This window comes from Martes martes (genome assembly GCF_963455335.1).
Source record: "Martes martes genome assembly, chromosome: 9".
Taxonomy (NCBI): domain Eukaryota; kingdom Metazoa; phylum Chordata; class Mammalia; order Carnivora; family Mustelidae; genus Martes; species Martes martes.
Genome location: NC_137896.1, coordinates 111,676,142 through 111,682,575, shown reverse-complemented (window position 1 = coordinate 111,682,575; position 6,434 = coordinate 111,676,142). Strand labels below are relative to the sequence as shown.

Below are 6,434 nucleotides of genomic sequence, written 5' to 3'. Positions count from 1 at the left end.
AAGACATAAACTGGTCATTACCAGATGGGAGGTGGGTGGGGGATGGGTGAACTAGGTGAAGGGAATTGAGAGTACACTTAACTGTGATGAGTACTGGGTAAAGCGTGGAATGGTTGAATCACTATACTGTACACCTGAAACTAACATAAAACTGTATTTTAATTATATTGGAATAAAAAAAAAAGAAAGTTAAAAGGCCACAGATTGAGTAATGAGGGACTTGTATCTATAATATATAAAGAATTGTTCCACTTCAACAACAAAAAGGCAAATAACCCAATTTCAAAAAATGGCAAATGATCTAAATGGTCATTTATTCAAGGAATTTATGAATTTATGTTTATATGATGAATAATGTAAATATAATTATATAAACATACATTTGGACAAAAGAAGCCACCGGCAAATATGGTATGATTCCATTTTTTTAAAAAAGATTTTATTTATTTATATGACAGACAGAGATCACAAGTAGGCAGAGAAGCAGGCAGAGAGAGGAAGGGAAGCAGGCTCCCTGCTCAGCAGAGAGCCAGACTTGGAGCTTGATCCCAGGACCCTGGGATCATGACCTGAGCCAAAGGCAGAGGCTTTAACCCACTGAGCCACCCAGGCACCTCAGTATGATTCCATTTTTATACTATAGGAAAAAACCCACCTTGCACTGTGGTGATAAATATCAGGACAGTGGGTATGTTTGTTGGAGCAGAAACAGAAAGGTGGATCAGGAGAGCTTATAGGGTGCTGGTAATTTCTTTTTTCTTGATGTTGGTGCTGTTACAGAGTGTTTATCTTATAAAAATTCATTGAGCCATGCACTTACAACAAGTGCACTGATCTGCATATGCACTTGCATCAATAAAGGCACTACCGATGGATGTCAACAGATGTACATTAAAGAAGCTCTGTGAGTTCAATTAAGCTTGAGAAACACCAACACATGTAACGGTGTATTTTTCAGTAGGGTCGTCTCTGATTATATGTGATTTTCTTATTTTACACTTATATTATGCCACATTCTAAAAATGATCGAAGCTGGGTTTAAGAGGATAAATGGAAGTAGAGCAAGACACAGGTGAAAAGAAGAAAGGTAGAGGTAGAAAGTAAAAGCCTAGGACCACAATTATGTGTATTTATAAGTTATTTGCATTTCTTTCATCTGTATTTGATTTCTTTTGCATGTCTCATTAACTATGTTTTCTTATTCAGCTTGGTGTAGAGAGAGGTAATAAGGAAAGTAAAGGGAAGAGCCATAATCCGCTCACTGTCAGAATTGTACCTATTTTATATTTATCCAAGTAAAATCCAAAGAATCTCCTCTGAGAGGCTCTGAGGGGGACAGTGGGACAGTGTGAGTCCCTAGCAAGGAGAGAGGTTCTGAGAAGGGGTGTCGTCTCTTACATGGGAGCAGCCCTTTCTGCCCTCCTTCTTCTGACCTCCCACAGCCCCTGCCTTGACTGCCACTTTTGGTATTCATTAAACACGGTCTTGTTACCTTTAAAAAAAAAAAAAAAAAGGTCTAGATGTCTGCCATTTGCCAATGTTTTATACTATCGTGAGTCTCATATACTCTACTATTTAAAGAAAACCCCATCAAAACAGTGCTGGTATCTCAGACTGCTAAACATTAATTCTTTTCTTTCCAGGCAAATGTCCAGAGTTTCTGCTGTTATAACTTCAGAGTTGGGTCAGTTTGAAAAGATTGCGTGTAGTCTGTCTTCTCTGCACTGGGAGCGGGTTTCCTGCCACAGCCCCTCATCCCCTGAAAATGTCCGCCTGTGCAAGATTCATCTCCACCCCCTTCTTGGTCAGGAGCACCTCTCAGCTGTTGAGCTGAGCACTGTCCGCAGTGGTACTAAAATCGCGGGAGACAAAACAGCAGTTTGGAAGCCCCATATCCCCTGACCTCACTTATGCCCAGCCGCACCTTCTGAACCAGCGCCTTTTCAAGGGACATAGACACCGTAGCCAAGTTCATGGGGGCTACGGCTGCCATGGTAGGAGTGGCCGGCTCTGGGGCTGGAACTGGGACAATGTTCGAGAGCCTCATCCCTGGTTACGCCAGGAACCCTTTTCTGAACCAAGAGCTCTTCTCCTATGCCATTCTGAGTTCTGCCCTCTCAGGGGCCATGGGGCTCTTCTTCCTGATGGTGGCCCTTCTCATTCTCTTCCCCAGGTGAAGGAGGCATCTCCACTCTCATAGGTCTTTCTCTGGTGTCTCAACTGCCCTGGATATTCCTTTTCCTGTATCTCCCCAGACAGTCTGGAAGTGGTTGGCTCAGGATTTGACAGAGGGAAGACAAATACTGCAGTAATCAAGTAATAAATGGATTATATGGTCAAGGCTTGTTTTCAGGTGACATCTATTATTTAAATACAAAATGAAAGAATGGTAACAATGCTTTTATCATATGCCCCATGTTGGGAGAATTATTAATCAAGTAATAAATGGATTATATGGTCAAGGCTTGTTTTCAGGTGACATCTATTATTTAAATACAAAATGAAAGAATGGTAACAATGCTTTTATCATATGCCCCATGTTGGGAGAATTATGCTACCATTTTTCATCATCATTTCATTATCATCACTACTTTCAATCCTTACAGTTCTGTACATTTCTTTAATCTATCTGCAGATTTCACTACTCTAAGGCAGTGACTCTACAATATCAAATGAACAAATCCCTTTACTCTTGTTTGTTCTTAATAGCCCTAGGAGCTGTATTTCAATTCTTTTCAGCGAGGAGTCTTTATTCTTTTTCTCCTTCTATAATTCTGTGTTTAGTCATATGCTAGGTACCCTGAAAAGATTTTTAAGACCTCTTGCCTTTAAATAACTTGCATTCTCCATGAGAGGCTACGGTACCTACAAAAAACAGTAAAATATGGTGGGGTTCATTTCCAGTCCATGCCCTACCAGTGCCAGGATAGGTAGCAAGGACTGCTTTCTTTGAAAACCCTTCATTAAGACCAGCATGATGGGCTTGACAGCTTGTGTTCTCATTGTCTTGATAAAACGTAGCAAGCGATTGGCTCAGGGATTTTGCTGATGGACAACTGAACCAAGGTTGAAGGTTCCCTTGCTTTCAAAGTTTGCTTTGCATTTGCCTGGTTTGATTTTACTTTTCATAATATTTTGCGGTTCTTCTGACCCTTTACTTCAATCTATAGCTCCTGTCAAATACATAAATAAGCAGACATCCTCGCTCTAAGAAGCAAGACAAATGACTCCTCTGATTCAATTGGTTTGAGGACACAGATAGGACCATGCTTGCTACTTTTTTTTTTTCATTTCCCAAGATGATTCACTTATTGTCAGTATTTGAGAGAGAGTGTATGTGTATTTAATTGTGACATATACCCGACTTTGAGAGGATAGCCTGGTAATAGCCACTTGCAGTAGACTTGCAGTAGACTCATCTTTAAACAGATGAAAAGAATTGAAAATAGTTCAATAGTTAACTTCTTAAATTGAAAAAAAAAAAGTTAGATAAAATCCTTTATCTACTCTTTTGGGATTCAAAGAACCCTGAGCAGAGTTGAAAGGCGTAGCGTCTACTCTTGATCCTGCATTACAGAAAACTAGCCATCTACCCCTTTTGGGCTTCAGATTCTTTTTTTTTTTTTTTAAAGATATTATGTATTCATTTGAGAGAGGAGAGAGCTATAGAGAGAGGTGTGAGAGAATGAATGGCGGGGGGGGGAGCAGATGGAGAGGGAGAAGCAGATTCTCTGCTGAGCAGCGAGCCAGACATGGGGGCTCAATCCCAGGACCCTGAGATCATGACCTGAGCTGAAGGCAGACGCTTAACTGACTGAGTCACCCAGGCGCCTCACAGATTTTTCTTATTCTTCCTTCCTTCCTTCCTTCCTTCTTTCCTTCCTTTTCTCCTTCTTCCTCTTCCTCTTCTTCTCCCTCTTCCTCCTCTCCCTCTCCTCCCCTCCTCCTCCTCTTCTTCTTCTTTGCAGCAATGGCTTTAAGTTAATTTAAAAGTCTAATTTCTGCTTGTCTTCTACAATTACCATTTAGTGGCTACCTAATAGGCAATAAAGTAGGCCATACCTGTACCATCTGGCTTGAACCTCCTAACGATCCTAGGCAAAGGGTTTTTCAGGTATCTCCACTTTACAGATGAATCAGTTATAGTGGACATAAGGAAACATCTTGTTTAGAGTAATACAGCTAGCTGGGCCCTGGTGAAGCCAGAAACCCAGCCCATTCTGTGTGACTGCAAAGTGCTCTGTTGGTTCCCCTCCATTAAGTAATCCTACTTCTATGAGAGGCAGTCCACTTTCTTCTTTAAAAGCCTGCATTCTGGAATCAGCCTGCAGAGGCAAAACCCAGCTCTGTTGCTCACTCACTATGCAATATTCTAGTCTAGTTTCATAGTCTATGAAGGGGGATAGTAACTGCTCCTTCTCTATCAGGTTGGCGTGAGGTTTCAAGTGAGTATACGTAAAGCACTTAGGACAAAGCCTGGTCCAGTTAGCACTCCTTTGGTGTTACCCACTGCTATTGTTTTTGTCGCTCTTACATCAAAAGAAGAGCCATGGGATTAAAATCAACTGGTGTACAGAAGTGGTTCGATTACATCAAATACATCTCTGTTCACGTTGCATGACAAAATAGTCTAGTTCTTGTTTTAAATCAGAAGTCTGCAAGTCAAATGGAATTTCAGTCATCCTGTAATAGCCTTACAAGATTTGATTTAAAAATTAAAATGAAAAATCCCTTTAGCTGTGCATGCATTTACCAGGGCTTCTAACTCCTACCAATTATATGGTAATGTCCATTGTCATGGTGAATCAATTAGACATTTAAGCGGATGGCAGCACTTGATATGCATTTCAGGGCAGAGGGTATAGTATGCCCAAGGGTGTGCACCCCTGCATACACAGAACTGGGATTAGATCCAGAATGCCTGTGTACCAGTCCTAACTCTGCTGGTCGCTTCTAATAAAACATATTCAAAGATCTTTTCATCTCCATGTGGTTAAATTTCTTTATCTGTCAATTAAACATAATACCTATTCCTTCACTGGGCCTATTTTGAGGATCAAATGAAGTAACAACTGTATATAGTGTTCTGTAAAATAAACTTCTTTTCAAAACCAAAATACAGTGTTACAGAAACCTCATTTTTATTTTTTTAAAACCGCTTTAAATTCAGACCCAAATTCTACTAACCATTTTTACGCCACAACCTTTCACACTCCAACGGTTTTGGAATCTGGGTGCTTACATTTCTGTCCCTGTCTCCTATAAGAGATCAAATGATTCACTGTTTCTAGGGTTACAAAGATTATCTTTTTCAATGGTGGTTTACTGCAAGGACCCACAAGAAGGAGGGCAAAGGGGAGTTATATCACAAATTACATCATTCTCTCACCCCAGTTACTCCAGAACATGTAACACACTAAGAATAATACGATGAGACCCAGTGGCCTACTTTCCTCGCTCACTGAGCGTTCCAGAAGAGAGTATTAATGGGCAGTCACTCTGTGTGGCTATCAGGAAGAATTTTCTCTTTAGCAGTCTGTGTCCAAATTGCAGACTGTGACTTTCAGTTTATACCCCCGCCTACGACACAACCAAATGTAGCTCGGATCACAGCACTGGTCTCTCTGGCAGAGCAAGCTGTACCGTCAGTAGCAGGCTGTGCTAACTAGCAACTTCCGGCCACTTCCTCTTAATGCTGTGTTCCGAGGCTTGAAGCTCATAGGTTACTTCTTCAGTTTTTCTGGTGTACTCATTTTGAGTTTCCTTTTACTGGATTATGTTCTACTCGCCATTTTCTCAGCATGGTACATTCAAACAAACTGGCATGCCAAAACTGATGACATGAGTAAAAACAACGTGGCCACACGTTCTTTTTGATGCTGACTTAGTAAGATATCTAAACAGACGTTGGGAATCATTAAGCTTCGTTGACTAGCAGTCAGTACCAAACTCATGGAACCAAAGAGATCCAAGAGAACCTGGATGGGGATAGTCTGTCCCATCAGGTTAGACGAGGATTTTGGGAAAAGACAGAAGATAACACTGGCCATTGGTCCATCCATCACTTACCATTACAGCAGATATCCTCCCCCTCCCCTTTTCACTACACAGGAGCATACCAACCACAGAATTCACTGAGCTCAAGGCCCACCCTCAATTTTTTTTTTTCCTCTTAAATAGGTATAGACCTATATATAGAATTTAAAGATCATCCAAGGCCAAGGTTTAGGTGTTTAGGTATTACAATATCTCTATATCTCCCTCATTCTTTCTTAGCCATATTGAGTCTTATCTCAATTGTATTTGGTTGCCTTTTCTTTTTCTGACTTTCACTGATTTTACCATTTAATATTAGTGTTTTTAAAAATGCAATCTTTGGTGAAATTGTAAAAGCAGGACATACTGAGAAGCATAAAATCATCAAATGCTTATGC

General features: G+C 40.6%; 1 pseudogene across 1 annotated transcript; it reads left to right on the top strand.

Annotated features, from left to right (window-relative positions):
* Window positions 1-1,765: 1,765 nt before the first annotated feature.
* On the top strand, window positions 1,766-2,177 carry LOC308349142 (ATP synthase F(0) complex subunit C2, mitochondrial-like; annotated as a pseudogene). Its single transcript has one exon. The product of its transcript is annotated as an ATP synthase F(0) complex subunit C2, mitochondrial-like (transcript).
* Window positions 2,178-6,434: the final 4,257 nt, after the last annotated feature.